This window comes from Physeter macrocephalus, chromosome 4 (assembly GCF_002837175.3).
Source record: "Physeter macrocephalus isolate SW-GA chromosome 4, ASM283717v5, whole genome shotgun sequence".
Classification (NCBI taxonomy): Eukaryota; Metazoa; Chordata; class Mammalia; order Artiodactyla; family Physeteridae; genus Physeter; species Physeter macrocephalus.
The window spans coordinates 97,356,839-97,373,904 of record NC_041217.1 but is presented as its reverse complement, the minus strand read 5'-3'; positions in this window follow the sequence as shown (position 1 = coordinate 97,373,904).

The following is a 17,066-nucleotide window of genomic DNA, read 5'->3' as shown; positions in this document are numbered from 1 at the left end:
AGTGGTGAGAGTGGGCAACCTTGTCTTGTTCCTGATCTTAGTGGAAATGATTTCAGTTTTTCACCATTGAGGATGATGTTGGCTGTGGGTTTGTCATATATGGCGTATATTATGTTGAGGAAAGTTCCCTCTATGCCTACTTTCTGCAGTGTTTTTATCATAAATGGGTGTTGAATTTTGTTGAAAGCTTTCTCTGCATCTTTTGAGAGGATCATATGGTTTTTCTCCTTCAATTTGTGAATATGATGTATCACGTTGATTGATTTGTGTATATTGAAAAATGCTTGCATTCCTGCAATAAATCCCACTTGATCATGGTGTATGATCCTTTTAATGTGCTGTTGGATTCTGTTTGCTAGTATTTTGTTGAGGATTTTTGCATCTATGTTCATCAGTGATATTGGCCTGTAGTTTTTTTTCCTTGTGACATCTTTGTCTCATTTTGGTATCAGGGTGATGGTGGCTTCCTAGAATGAGATTGGGAGTGTTCCTCCCTCTGCTATATTTTGGAAGAGTTTGAGAAGAATAGATGTTAGCTCTTCTCTAAATGTTTGACAGAATTCGCCTGTGAAGCCATCTGGTCCTGGGCTTTTGTTTGTTGGAAGATTTTTAATCACAGTTTCAATTTCAGTGCTTGTGATTGGCCTGTTCATATTTTCTATTTCTTCCTGGTTCAGTCTCGGCAACTTGTGCATTTCTAAGAATTTGTCCATTTCTTCCAGGTTGTCCATTTTATTGGCATACAGTTGCTTGTAGTAATCTCTAATAATCTTTTTTCTCGTTTTGCTTAACTTACTGTGTTTGGGGGTCTCCTTTTTGCAGGCTGCAGGTTTGTAGTTCCCGTTGTTTTTGGTGTCTGTCCCCAGTGGCTAAAGTTGGTTCAGTGGGTTGTGTAGGCTTCCTGGTGGAGGGGACTAGTGCCTGTGTTCTGGTGGATGAGGCTGGATCTTGTCTTTCTGGTGGGCAGGTCCACGTCTGTTGCTGTGTTTTGGGGTGTCTGTGGCCGCATTATGTTTTTAGTCAGCCTCTTTGCTAATGTGTGGGGTTGCGTTCCTGTCTTGCGTGTTGTTTGGCATAGGGTGTCCAGCACTGTAGCTTGCTGGTCGTTGAGTGAAGCTGGGTGTTGGTGTTGAGATGGAGATCTCTGGGAGATTTTTGCCGTTTGATATTACGTGGATCTGGGAGGTCTCTTGTGGACCAGTGTCCTGAAGTTGGCTCTCCCACCTCAGAGGCACAGCACTGACTCCTGTCTGCAGTGCCAAGAGCCTTTCATCCACACGATTCAGAATAAAAGAGAGGAAAAGTAGAAAGAAAGAAAGAGGATAGAATAAAATAAAGTAAGATAAAATAAAATAAAGTTAAGATAAAAAATAATTATTAAAAAAAATTTTTTTTATGTAAGAAAAACAACGAAACAAAAAAACAGATGGATAGAACCCTAGGACAAATGGTGAAAGCAAAGCTGTACAGACGAAATCTCACACAGAAGCATACATATACATACTCACCAAAAGAGGAAAAGTGGAAAAAATAATATATCTTGCTCTCAAAGTCCACCTCCTCAATTTTGGATGATTCGTTGTCTATTCAGGTTTTCCACCGATGCAGTGTACATCAAATTGATTGTGTAGATTTAATCTGCTGCTCCTGAGGCTGCTGGGAGAAATTTCCCTTTCTCTTCTTTGTTCGCACAGCTCCCGGTTTTCAGCTTTGGATTTGACCCCACCTCTGCGTATAGGTCGCCGGAGGGCATCTGTTCTTTGCCCAGACAGGACGGGGTTAAAGGAGCAGCTGATTCGGGGGCTCTGGCTCACTCAGGCCGGGAGGGGCGAGGGAGGGGCATGGAGTGCCGGGCGATCCTGCTGCGGCAGATGCCGGTGTCACGTTGCACCATGCTAAGGCGCGCCCTGCGTTCTCCTGGGGAAATTCTCCCTGGATCACGAGACCCTGGCAGTGGCGGGCTGCACAGGCTCCCGGGAGGGGAGGTGTGGATAGTGACCTGTGCTCGCACAGAGGCTTCTTGGTGGCTGCAGCAGTGGCCTTAGCCTTTCATGCCCGTCTCTGGGGTCCGCGCTGTTAGCCGCGGCTGGCGCCTGTCTCTGGAACTCCTTTAAGCAGCACTCTTAATCCCCTCTCCTTGCGCACCAGGAAACAAAGAGGCAAGAAGAAGTCTCTTGCCTCTTCGGCAGGTCCAGACTTTTCCCTGGACTCCCTCCCGGTTAGCCGTGGTGCACTAGCCCCTTCAGGCTGTGTTCGCGCTGCCAGTCCTCTCCCTGCGATCCGACCGAAGCCCGAGCCTCAGCTCCCAGCCCCCGCCCGTCCCGGCGGGTGAGCAGACAAGCCTCTTGGGCTGTTGATTGCTGGTCGGCACTGATCCTCTGTGCAGAATCTCCCCACTTTGCCCTCCGCACCCCTGTTGCTACGCTCTCCTCTGCGGCTCCAAAGCTCCCCCCTCCGCCACCCGCAGTCTCTGCCCGTGAAGGGGCTTCTAGTGTGTGGAAACCTTTCCTCCTTCACAGCTCCCTCCCACTGGTGCAGGTCACATCCCTATTCTTTTGTCTCTGTTTATTCTTTTTTCTTTTGCCCTACCCAGGTACGTGGGGAGTTTCTTGCCTTTTGGGAGGTCTGAGGTCTTCTGCCAGCGTTCAGTGGGTGTTCTGTAAGAGTTGTTCCACGTGTAGAAGTATTTCTGATGTATCTGTGGTGAGGCAGGTGATCTCCGCATCTTACTCTTCTGCCATCTTCCCAGCTCTCCTCTATTTCCACTATTTTATCTTCCACATCACTTATCTGTTCTTCTGCCTCAGGTATTCTGCTATTGATTCCTTCTAGAGAATTTTTAATTTCATTTATTGTGTTGTTCATCATTATTTGTTTGCTATTTAGTTCTTCTAGGTTCTTGTTAAACATTTGTTTTATTTTCTCCATTCTATTTCCAAGATTTTGGATCACCTTTGTTATCATTACTCTGAATTCTTTCTCAGGTAGACTGCCTATTACCTCTTCATTTGTTTGCTCTGGTTGGTTTTTACCTTGCTCCTTCATCTACTACGTATTTCTCTGTCTTATCATTTTGCTTAACTTACTGTGTTTGGGGTCTCCTTTTTTCAGACTGCAGGTTCATAGTTCCCATTGTTTTTGGTGTCTGCCCCCAGTGGGTAAGATAGGTTTAGTGGGTTGTGTAGGATTAATGCTGGAGTGGACTGGTGCCTGTGTTCTGTTGGATGAGGCTGGATCTTGTCTTTCTTGTGGGCAGAACCGAGCCCGATGGTGTGTTTTGGGTTGTATGTGAACTTAGTATGATTTTAGGCAGCCTCTCTGCTAATGGGTGGGGTTTTGTTTCTGTCTTGCTAGTTGTTTGGCATGGTGTGTCCAGCACTGGATGTCGCTGGTCGTTGAGTGGAGTTAGGTCTTAACGTTGAGACGGCGATCTCAAGGAGAGCTCTCACCGATTGATATTACTTGGGGCCAGGAGGTCTCTGATGGTCCAGTGTCCTGAACTCGGTTCTCCCACCTCAGAGGCTCTGGCCTGACACCCGGCCGGTGCACCAAGACCCTGTCAGCCGCACAACTTAATTGAAAAATTAGTTTATTGGGACTTCCCTGGCAGTCCAGTGATTCGGAATCCATGCTTCCACTGCAGGGGGCGCGGGCTCAATCCCTTGTCGGGGAACTTCTAGTGTTTGAGGGTCTCCTGCAGAGGCTGGGGTGGCTGTGCCTCACCACAAGGACAAGGACATTGACAGCAGAAGTTCTGGGAAGTACTCCTTTGTGTGAGCCCTCCGAGAGTCTGCTATTAGCCCCACAAGGAGCCTCCCAAATGGATTTTAAGTTCCCCATGTGATAACATTATTGTACCTTTTTTTTGCGAGGTAAATGTGTTACAGAATACTCCACACATCATAGGTATGTGATAAGTGATGGCTTAAAGTATGTCTCTTGTAGAAAACATATAGTTTCTTTTATTCAGTCTGAAAATTTCTGACTTAGGTTGAATTGTTTAGTTCACTTACCTTTAATGTAATTATTAATATGGTTGAGTTTAAGTTTATCATCTTTGCTTTCTATCTCCTTTATTTTTTCTCTTCATGCTTTTTTTGTATAAATTGAATATTTTTTGTATTCTATTTCCTTTCTCTTTTTACTTTTTATCCAATGACTGCTCTAAGCATTACAGTATGCATTCTTAACTTACTACAGTGTGACTAAAATGAACATTACACCAGTTACCCTAAATTATAAATATCTAAGAATAATATATTCCATTTACCGTCATCCATTGTGTTACAATTCTCATATTGTTTTTGAACCCATGTTTGTGTGCCCTATGTACAGTGAGGCCAAACAAACTGAAATGTCAGAGTTTGGAGCAGAGAAAGATTTATTGTAAGGGCCAAGCAAGGAGAATGGGCAACTCATGCTTCAAAAGCTAGGGAATGTCTAGGAGGCTGAAAGCCTTTTTCCTACAAACAAGAAACGTGGGTACACAGAAAGGCTTTTGTACCTGGGAGGGCCCTTCAGGGTCCTGCTCGGTTTCAATATATTTTACTTTTTCAATATATTTTACATACATGATAAACCTCATAATAAAGTGTTATTGTTTTTGCTTCAAACAGTAACTTGTCCTTTTTGAAAAAAATGAAATTAAAAGTTTTAAATGTATTTACCTAAAAATTTATTATTTCATGTGTTATTCATTTCTTACACATACAGATTTCCATGTTGTTTATATACACAGATATATGTGTGTGTGTATATAATGTCAGAGTTTGGAGCAGAGAAAGATTTATTGTAAGGGCCAAGCAAGGAGAATGGGCAACTCATGCTTCAAAAGCTAGGGAATGTCTAGGAGGCTGAAAGCCTTTTTCCTACAAACAAGAAACGTGGGTACACAGAAAGGCTTTTGTACCTGGGAGGGCCCTTCAGGGTCCTGCTCGGTTTCAATATATTTTACTTTTTCAATATATTTTACATACATGATAAACCTCATAATAAAGTGTTATTGTTTTTGCTTCAAACAGTAACTTGTCCTTTTTGAAAAAAATGAAATTAAAAGTTTTAAATGTATTTACCTAAAAATTTATTATTTCATGTGTTATTCATTTCTTACACATACAGATTTCCATATTGTTTATATACACAGATATATGTGTGTGTGTATATATATATATATATATACACATGTATACATATATATATAAATCATCTTCCAGTATTTCTTGTGCATAGATCTCCTGGAAACAAATACGGTAAGTTTTTGTTTATCTGAAAATTTCTTATGCATATTTGAAGAATATTTTCAGTGGATATAGAAATCTGGTTTGCTTGCAGTAATTTAAAGATATCACTGCATCTTTGGGCTTCATTATTTCTGATAAGTCACATATTAGATTTACCATTATCCTTGTATATAATATGTCTTTCTTTTCTAGATTGTTTTTATGATTTTCTTTTCATCTTTGGTTTTCATTAGTTGACAGTGATGCATCTAGGTGTGGTTTCCTTTGAATTTTTTCAGCTTTGGGTTCACTGATTAGTTTTGTCCCACAGCTTACTGAAACTCTGTTTACTTTGTTTTTTGTCTTTCTTTACCATGATTTTCAGATCAGGTAATTTCTTAATCTGTCTTAAAAATCAGTAATCATTTCTGCATTGTCAATATGCAACTGAGCCTGTCCATTGATTTTGTTTTTCATTTCAGATATTGTATTTTCAAATCCAGAATTTCCACTCAATTCTTTTTCATAGTTTCCAATTCTCTGCTTACATTACTGAACTGTTTACTCATATGTCTATCTTTAATTTTAAGACCTTGAACATATTTTTAAAGTATTTTTAAAGCCCTTGTTTAGTCATTTCATTGTCTGAGTTATCTTCTGGGTCTATTTTTATTGGCTATTTTTTTTTTCTTTGATTTGAGGGACATTTCCCTGTTTCTTCATGTCTAGCAAGTTTAAATGCATCTCATATGTCTATCTTTAATTTTAAGACCTTGAACATATTTTTAAAGTATTTTTAAAGCCCTTGTTTAGTCATTTCATTGTCTGAGTTATCTTCTGGGTCTATTTTTATTGGCTATTTTTTTTTCTTTGATTTGAGGGACATTTCCCTGTTTCTTCATGTCTAGCAAGTTTTAAATGCATGTTGGTCATTTTTAATGATATATCAGAATGAGGCTGAATCATGCTATTTTCCTTTAAATGCCATTTAATTCTGTTCTGGCAGGCAGTTTAATTACCATTGGGTATTCTTGATCTCATCAGGCTTAGTTTTATGCTTTGTCAGTTTTATGCTTTGGGTCTGTTTTTTTCTTAGACCTAGGACATGACCCTTGCTCTAGGGTACAGCTCTTTATCCTAAGTCATAGTCTTATCACATCTCAGCTGAATGCCAGAAGTGCCCAGTGAGATTTCATCACTCTGGATGGTCCTAAACTATATTTTTTTCTCTCCCATATCTCCATTTAGCTCTTAGTTTCATAACAGCCACTCTGTAGTCTTGTGTTAGCTCTCAGCTAAGAACCCTCAGTCCTCAGTCAATGACATGTGAGAAACCCTCAGTCAGACTTCTGAGGCTCCTTTTTACAAAGCATCTACCTCTCTGATACCCGTCCTGCAAATTCTAGTCATCAGTAGCCCTGAAGTGTAATCTCTGCCGGCTCAGCTCAGCAAGACCACTCTCTCAACATGGGCATTATCTTCTTACACTGAGGTTTGAAAAGTGCTCCCAGGTGGAAAATCTGACCACTCACATGCGTGGGCAAATCTTAAAAGTGCATTGTAAATGACACTATGCTTTAATGGTGAAAGGTCAATGAAATGCAAACTTCTGATAAAAATGCCACCACCAGTCATGTTTAATGTTCTCTTCATTGTGAAATGGTATAAGTTTTAGGTTTGATAAATTAGTTTTGCTCTCTTGGTGCTGGCATGGGATCATAAGTCACAGGTAGATAAAATTCAACACAGGTAATAAAGTTCTGTGCCTTTGGTAAGGTAAACTTAATGGAGAAATTTTGAAAAGTGAAATAAGAGCCCGAAAATAGAAACCCAAGGAAACGTAAAAAAGTTAGAAATATTAGAAATAATAATAAACCTTGCACATAATTTCCTATCAAACTATCCAATTCAGCTATTGATGAGCTGAAATCTTCCTAGTATCATTAAGTTAACTGAAAACTAAAACATAATAATACTTAGTTTTAAAAAATAGTTTTATCATCTGATCATGATCAGAAATACTGGGGACTTCTCTGTGTTTTACATAGAGGTAGAAGAACTATTACCACAAAATGAGTTTGAGATGGAAATATTGGGACACACAAAAAATTTATTTCTAATTGCACCCCGTGAGTTCTGTTTACTCCATATAAAAATTACATAAGAAATCAATAATGTATTTTATTAGAGGTAGTAGCAGTAGTGTTACCGAACTCAGGTTCTGCTGCTTGCCACTCAAAAGCCAAAACTTGAGAGGCAGGTGTTGGTTGGAAAAAGAAATGTTGCTTTATTTAGGAGGCCAGCAACCTGGGGAGAAGGTGGACTCATGTCCAAAAAGAAGCTCCAAAGATTCTGCTCAACTGTGAAAGTTTTTAAAGGGAGAATCATTTGGGGAGGGGAATCAGAGTCTTCATTATCTTCCACTGTGTGCAAACTTTCATCGTATTGGTTGGTGGTGAGGTAACAGGGCTGTGTTCCAGGAATCTTGTGTTCAGCCTGAAGTTACTGTTCACCACCTGGGTGGGGGCCTTAGTTTCTGCAGAAGAACTCAAAGGCATTGTTATGTATATTCCTTGAGGAGGAACCAGGACCCTGCCCAATGCCTGCACTGTTGTTTCTTGACTGCTCCTCCTTTGTTTCTGCATTCCTTCCCTTCCCTGATAAGCAACTGTTTGAATATGCCCTTTGGAACTCAGGGAAGGTCAAGGAGGCTGACTAAATGAAGTCTATTTTCTACACACAAGAAATGGGGGACACAGAAAATATTTCTGCCTGGGAGGGCCCACAGGGTCCTGCTCTGTTTCAGTAGTGGTAATAGTAGTAGTAATAATAGTAGTATTCGATGAACCTGGTTGATATTCCTAAGGAGGAGATTAAAGAATGAACTTCAGATTTAATAAATAAATAAATAAATAAAAATATTGAAGCGTTTTTCAAATAAAGTGAACTTTTACTTAGTTTCTTTCTCATAATACGCAATGATGCCCTCACTAATTCTAATGTTTATGAAACAGTACATATTTACTCTTGATATTACCATAAGTATTTGACACAGAAAAGACTGCTCAATCTCCCTTTTGCAGGGACTGTGACTGCATACATTTTTTAAGTTCCCAACCTACTTTCACATTCACCTTCCAACGACTGTATGTACATTAGGAATTTCTCCTTCTGAGGTTCCTCCCTCTCCACCCCATAATGAAATCTATTATTTGACCACAATACTTTTTCTAATGGAAACCAGTGGCCATTCATAACTGTTAAGTGTTAATGCTCAGGATGGGACCCTTTCCATGTAAATGCCTACTGATCATTACAGTTCATATGTTAACTAACCAGTTGCTAGTAAACAAGGAAATTCATACTCTCAAAGTCCTCTGCTTTTAAATAGTTGTAAATTTATGGATTAGGGAAGTTCTATTTAGTAGAATCAAGATCTGCCAACTTTTCTTTTTTTTAAGTTTTATTGAAGTATAGTTGATTTACAATGTTATGTTACTTTCTGCTGTACAGCAAAGTGATTCAGTTACACATATTATTCTTTTTCATATTCTTTTCCATTATGATTTATCACAGGACATTGAATATAGTTCCCTGTCTATACAGTACGACCTTGTTGTTTATCCATCCTGTATATAATAGTTTGCATCTGCAATTCCCATTCCTTCCCTCCCCCACCCCCTCTCCTACTTGGCAACCACAGGTCTGTTCTCTATGTCTGTGAGTCTGCTTTATAGATATGCTCATTTGTGCTGTATTTTAGATTCCACATACAAGTGATACCATAATGTATTTGTCAAGATCTTCTAACTTTAATAATATTTTTTCATCAGGAGAATAGGGCCAAAGATGGTATAAGGAAACTATGCATAAAAGTTTCACATTATATTAAAATATCAACAGAAGTAAGTAATTGAGAAATCTCAAGCAAGCTATAGTGTCACAAATGGTTAAAAGCACAGAAAAATGGGTTATTTATTATTATTACTATTTTTTTTAATGATGGAAAACACTACATCTATAGAGTGTACCTTCATTAGGGTTTAAAAACACAGGAAAGTATAGACTTTAGTGCCTCCTTTATTTCTTCTTCCTTCTGGATATTTTTTTCAATTGTTAGTCTCTGCAAAGTACATCAGATAAAAAAACCTAGTAAGAACATATAAGTATTCATTAGATATCTGGAGGAGTAAATACAAAGAAATAAGTTTTCAATGAATACAAATTAGGAAATGTTACTTTTGCTTTCCTTACTTCACTGTAAGGAAACCACACCATGGAACAAATTTTAAATGCTATTTATCTTCATGTATCAACTCCAAATGAAAAATTAAAAAAAAAAATTCAATCTGACTGACAGGTGTGATCAGTAATGATAGTAAAATACTTTTATTTTAACTTCACATTAAAAAATATATTTTTTACTTGATGTATCCTTTAGCCTTCTGTTACTTAGTACTCCATGTTAAAACAGGAACTACGCAAGCAATTTCAGTGGATACAGGAGTATGCTGTGCTTTTATTATATTTGGCATGGTTTCTGTATTCATAACTGAAACCTTTGCTAGTATTTCCATGCATTATGTCATCTAAAGTGCTCAGTTTTCTTCCTATTCCATATCTCATGTTTTGCTGCTTTTTCTAGTTATTTCAGAAGAAAACAAACATCAACTTTGCCTTTGCCTCGGAAGCCAGAGAGCATAACTCTTGGAGTCAAATGCCTGATTGACAACCTAGCATTGGGATTTTCATGTTACATCTTTTAATCTCAGTTTTCATATCTATAAAATGGTGTATAATAATTATTATCTCTGGGAATTGTGTAAATATGCAATTGATAATGGGTACTTATATAAAACATTCAATGCAGTGTATGGCACATGATGAGTTATTTCTTCTTTTTCAAAAACTTCTAAAAGGCTGTTGAACCTCTTCACTATTCCATGTGTTCTACACCCATAATATCCTTGAGAAATAGGTAGTTTATATTTACATGAAAAGCATGTCATAATTTCCAACTCCAATAATCATAAACATGAATTTGTTGTCATATAATATAAACTGATATGCTCATCAATACGCAGTAAGACAGCATCCTTTCAAGTTTGTGGTAGAAGTGAGATTTAAACTTCCAACTTGTGATTTAACAATTTAATACATATGTATATTTAAAATATACATTTACACAGGCAAAACTGACATCCACTGGGCAGCATTTAATAACACTATTCTGAATAAGACATCTAGGATATTCAGATCTTTACAAGCCCAAAGAGCTAAACTATAACTTCCAAATGGAATTTTTTACTGCCATTGATTTATATGGTTATAAGGCTAGCAAGAAAAAAGCTATGTTTGCTTCACCAAAGTAAACCAAAATTATGACTTCAAATATCTTCAAGAATATTTTAAACTGGATATTATACTTGAATGTTATTTTTTATGTCATAAATGTAGACACTGCCAATAATAATTGATCTGCTGGGTTCATTTTATACTGTTCTACTTTAAGTATCACAGTAAATTTTGTCTCATTTTGTTTTCTATTTAATAAATTTAAAATATTTATTTTTACTTAATTTTATTTAATGATATTTAAACAATATTATTCATAAAACTTCAACATGTCACTCTTCTAAGTGTTATTGCAGGTATACAGATGAGTATGATGTAGTCCCTACATGCAAGGAAGCATGCAAATCAACAGGGGAGATAGACGTACCCAATGTGTAGAAATAAAAAAATGGGGCCGGGAGGTAAGTGGACTTCTTATCTCCAAGATTTGTTACTTTTTACCATACCCAACAGGTAATTCCTTGGATTATTGAGGTCATCTTTATAAAATATAAAGCATCTTGCTGCTTTGGTCTTTATTTTTTCTCCTGCTTCAGCCTTAATGAACAATCAGTGTTATTCCAAAATAAGCAATCTGTTAGAAAACGTGAGTTGTAGAATCCATATACTTATCAAACTAAGTACATGGATGTATAATTTATCTCAGGTACAATACATTTTAACTTTTTTTTGCTGCCTTCGCTTTCTTTTCTGGCACATAAGATGCATATTTTAGATAAAATAAATTCATTTTTCTCCAGAAAGAGCTCATATTTAAAACTAAGCTTAAACAAAGCATAATGACCTAGCTCTAAAATTCTATATTTCTTTGCCAGTAGAAACTTCTCTCCCAATGATCAAATCCAAAACAGCCTGTGACAGTATCATGAAATTCAGTAAAAGGGACCCAGAGGAACTTCAGTTTTAAAAAAAGAATATTGTTTGTCTTATCATGTAGTATATGACATTTGAAAAAAATACATGTATGCTTGATAATGAAGACAAGATTCTCTTCCCTCAAAGACCAAGAAATTATGTAGTCACATTCCATCTCTGTGCAGACAGCTCTTTACTTGTTTGATTAAGGGCAATGTTACTCGTAAATTCTACAACTTTATTCCACATCTTTAAGAGCATATGATGATAAATTTAAGTTGAGCACTCCATATTTCTCCCAAAGAGTTATTTGATTTAGTTTGACTCTTGGAACTTGCTTTATTGCACAGGGGTCTTCAACTTCTTTTACTCAGGGAAATATACTTTTTAAAAATTTATAATTATAGCAAAATTCCTTGACTTGTACCTTATTCAAGACAAGAGAATACTCATTCTTAACATGGATGCTAAAGTGATCCATTTTGTATGTATGAGAATAGCAAAAAACAATCAAGGATAACTGCTTTTAGTCCAGATCTTAGTAAGTTAGAGAGCAAAGCTCATCAGAGATATGGCTTTGTTAATTATATAATATGTGTAATATATAAATATAATATACATATATACCTACATATATATGTATCCCCCCAACATCAATTTTAAAGTGATTATTCTCATACCTTGAGTCAGATAGCAGATACAAGTCAGTGAGGTTTACCACTATTGTATTTTTAAAAATAATGACACAGTTAATAATAATAGTCTGAGCTGCACTTGATCAACATTTCCCCTCCAAATTTCTGCCTTAGATAAGAGCAGCCATAGGTAGTAGTAGTATGTCAAGAATTTAGGGGTTCTGAGTCCTGGCTGAAAATTTTTCTAATCCATCACGACCAACAGTCTGAAAGAAACTTTAAAGTTATGTATTGTTTACCATGATCTCTTCAGCATTTAGCAAAGTAATCTGTTATGCATGGCATTTATAAATGCTTTAAAACCTGGTCTGATTAAATGCTCCACAATGCTTGGTGATAAATACATCTCCTGTTCTCAGAATTCCCAGATGGTGATAATTAAAGGCCCACAAGCATAGCTGTAGTCCTCTTCAGAGGTCCTGCCATGAGAACCCAAACGTGCAGGACTGGTTTCCCCCACAGAGCAGGCTGAACCCTAAGAATATCAGGGCCAGCAAACCATTTAATTCAAGACAGGCTGATTTGAGGACACAGAGAAAGATCTTGTACTCCAAATCTTGTCTCTTTATTCCCAATAAATGTAATTCTGATTTGGGATCCAAAAAGTACTGTTCCCAGGTATGCCCAAGAATATTAAAAGTAGCAAGTTGCAAAGTGGAACCTGGCATATTGAACCCCTTTCTGCAGGAATTTTGAACTTCTGTAGAATTTTCACACTGCATGTACTTCCTTGGTGATAATGGAACAGCAGTGCATACACTTATTCACACATGTGGAAAGCATTTGGGGAGCATGGAGCAGAGTATGGCTTTTAAAGTCTGCTCAGCTGAGATTCACGTTCATTCTTGCTCTGTCTCTTGTTACTCTGTATTCCCACCTGTAAAATGGCATGAGGCTTTGTGTCTCACAAAACTGTTGTGAGGATCAACAGAGATGTTAGCAATGGCCTACAGTGCAGAGGGAATAAGGGTAATGCCATTTATACCTTTTGTCCATGGGACATATTTGAAAAGGGCATACACAGTGTAAGAAGTCCCACTGAATTTTTTTTTTTCTCTCTCAAAGGATAAAAAAAGAAAAAAAAAAAAAAGCAAATACCCACATCTTTGTCTGGAAATTATCTTAAAAGCCATATCCTTTTGATGTCAGTGGTAATGGAAGATAGGTGGCCTAATGTGACATTCTGTCACTGAAAGCATAAGGATTACTCTATTGTAGAAATTTAAGGAAATTAAGCTGCCACTTTCTTACTTGTGATACTTGTTTGTAAGAGTATTGTTCTAGAGCAGTTGTTTTTCAAATAGGGTCCTTTGAAACCTGCCTCAGAATCATCTGGGGTGCTTTTGAAAAATGTAGATTCAGGGTCTAACCCCAAACTGACTGAATTGAAACATAGAGCATTTCAATTCATAGCTTACCCCAGGAAGCTGCATGTGAAACACTTCCCCTAGGTGGTACATGTATACCCTAAATCTGAAAAATCACTACCTAGAGTAGTATGACGTTTCCCCACACATGTCATTTATGTTCTATTTACTGTCAATTATGGACATTGTGAGACACACAAAAATTTGAAAACCATATTAAAGGTTGAAAATATAAATATAATTGGAAATCAAATATTTTATTTCTTTCTTTATATTGGTCCTATAAACTGTCTGGGATGCAAGAATTATACTTTGTACCTCTGGCCCAAAGGATATATTGACTTCAAATGTGGAGGATAACAAGCATTAGGGGATGTACAACTCCAACTCTGTGAGTTGTTTCTTTGAAAAATCTCTATTGCAAAATAACAATATAAGCCCTGCCTCTCATCCAATTTTAACAAATCTAACCTTTTGCCAAATTTACTTCAGAATTTTTTTAAATAATTAAAAACCTACAGAAACATTTAAAATTCTCTCTATGTCCCTCCCTGTCCCTTGTTCCTTCCCTTTTACTCCAGATAACTATTATTCTGAAATATGTATATGATTCTCATTCATGATTTTATACTGTAACTGCATAGATATATATCCACAAACAATTCTTTCTTTCTACTCTCTCTGCAAGAGAATTGTTATATGTGATTTATCATTACGTAAGTACTTATTTAGTTCAGTATTGTGATCTTAAGGTTTATCCATATTGATATACATATTTATTTTAACTACTGTAATATTTCATTGTATGAATGCATGTATCATTGTGCATCTGTGAAAAAGCTTTTCTTGAGTTACACATACAACCAGAATTTCTGGCATATACATTTAGTGGATCTACAATTTCATATTTTTAGATGTCTTGCTATGTCAGTCATAAAGGTATAAAATATTATGTCCTACTTTGAATTGTATTTAACTCATAATTAGTGGGATAGCCATATTTTCATGTTTGTGGCCATTTGTTTCCATTTTCTGTGAATTGCCTACTTATTTTGTTCGCTTCTTTTCTACTGGGTTCTTTGTTTGGCTTTTCCTTATTGATTTGTAGATGTTTTTATATATTTTGGATATGAACCTTTGGTTTATAGATGCTGCAAATACTTTCTCTCAATGAGTCACTTGACTGTTGCACAAAAGTTTAAAGTGTTTTATGTAATTTATAATTTTTTCTTTTGTGGTTCAGAATTTTTGAATCATCAAAACCATGATGTCATTAAGATATTCTCCTCTACTTTCTTCTTCTAAATGTTTAGTGCTGACTTTAAAATGGAGGTAATTGGTTCATCTACAATTTTTGTAAAAGGTACTTTTTAATTTCCATGAAGTACATTTGTTATTATTACTTTTTCTGAACAGTTTTATGAGCTTTGGCAGGTACATAAACTTTTGTAGCCACCACCACAATCAAGATACACAACAGTCCCATCACCCCAACAGTTCCCTCACGTTACCCTTATGTAGTCAAGTTCTCCACCCACTCCTAAATCCTGGCAACCGCTGATCTGTTCTTTATTCCTCTAGTTTTTATTTTTCCAGAAAGTCATAGAAATGGAATTATATGTTGATTGATTTCTTCTACTTTTTGTTTCAACCATGTTGAGATTCAGCCATGCTGTTGAAAGTATCAATAATTCATTCTTTTGTTGCTGAAGTATTCGGTTGTATGGATGTGCCTTACTTTGTTTATCCATTAACCCAGTGAAAGACATTTAGGTTGTTTCCACGTTGGGGCGATAATGAATATGTTGCTGTAAACATTTCTTGACAGGTTTCTGTGTGAACATACGTTTTCATTTCTCTAGAGCAAATATCAGGGATAAGTGTTTGTTTTACTTTAAAAGAATTTGCCGGGGCTTTCCTGGTGGCACAGTGATTGGGAGTCCGCCTGCTGATGCAGGGGACACGGGTTCGTGACCCGGTCCGGGAGGATCCCACATGCCGCGGAGCGGCTGGGCCCATGAGCCATGGCCGCTGAGCCTGTGCGTCCGGAGCCTGTGCTCCGCAACGGGAGAGGCCACAGCAGTGACGGGCCCGCGTACCACAAAAAAAAAAAAAAAAAAAAAAAAAAAAGAATTTGCCAAAGTGTTTTCCACTGTGGCCGTTTTCATTCTGCAGTGCATGAGAATTCCAGTCACTCCACATCCTTCTCAGCGCTAGACATTGTTTATTTTTTACTATTAGCCATTTAAATTGGATTGTAGTGATATCTCATTCTGGTCTAAATTCACATTTTCTCAATGATTAATGATTTTGAGCTTCTTTTCATGTGCTTGTTTGCCATCCATATATCTTCTTTGGGGAAATGTATACTCAACTATTTGCGTATTTTGTTGAAGAGTTGTTTTCTTATTGCTGAGTTTCAAAAGTTCTTTGTATAGTCTATATATAAGTCACTTGTTAGATAAATGTTTGTAAATATTTTCTCCCGGTCTATATCTTGTGACTTTGGAAGAATCCTTTTGAAGTTATTTTGTAGACTGACCTTCTTTTTGGATTTTCCTGATGATTTTATGATTAAATTCAGGTTATACATTTGGAGCAAGAACGTCACAGAAGTGATCCTGTGCTCATCCCTATGCATTGTATCAGGTGATGATATATGATGTAGTTAGGTCTCATTATTGTGATGATCTTTTTTTTAAAAGTCTGCTTGATTTACCAGATTCTGATATTAGTACATTAAAATGTATCATTTATAGGTGTATTTTTGTCAGTTTCTTCTTGTTATTCTGTCAGTCTTTGAGGTAGACATTTTGAGGCTGTTTTTATGACATGATAATTAGATCTTTTGGGTGGATTTCTCTTTTTTGTGTGCTATATCCATTTTTATTGCTATGATGGTTTTCGGCTTTAAATTATATTTTAATATTGCTAACAATAATTAACATTTAATTATTCCCTACTCACCTCTTTTTGACTTTCTAAGTGGTTTTTAGCTAAATTTTGATGTTTTGACATTATTTTAGACTTTCTCTTTTAAAAAATGCATTCATATTTATTGTAAAGATTAGTATATTTAGACTTATTTCTACCATCTTATTTTATATTTTCTTCTTGGTATTATTTCCTTTCCCTTCCTTTTCTTTCTTCTTTTGCATTAAGAATTTTTAAAATTCCTTTTTATTTCCTCTGCTGGTTGGCAGGATTTGTATTCAATTTATATTTTAGGGGTAGGTTTCCCTTAATTGTTTTTACATTCATGATTATATACAAACACTTCTAACAAAGCCTAAATTTATTCAGTACTTCTCTCTTCCCACCAAACATGTTGCAGAAATCTTAGTACACTTTAACTTCCCTTTAACATCTCACCCAATACCACAGGCACACGTATATATACATCCATATTGTATTGTTATCTAGAACAATGGTTTTACAATTTTAAAAATATACTTAATAAAGTATTTCATTTAAAAATCAATAGTTAATTACATCTTGAAACACATTTTTATTAATTTATCCATTCACTCTTGTTTTTAGTATCTCTTCCTTTCTTCAGGGCACAATTTTCTTTC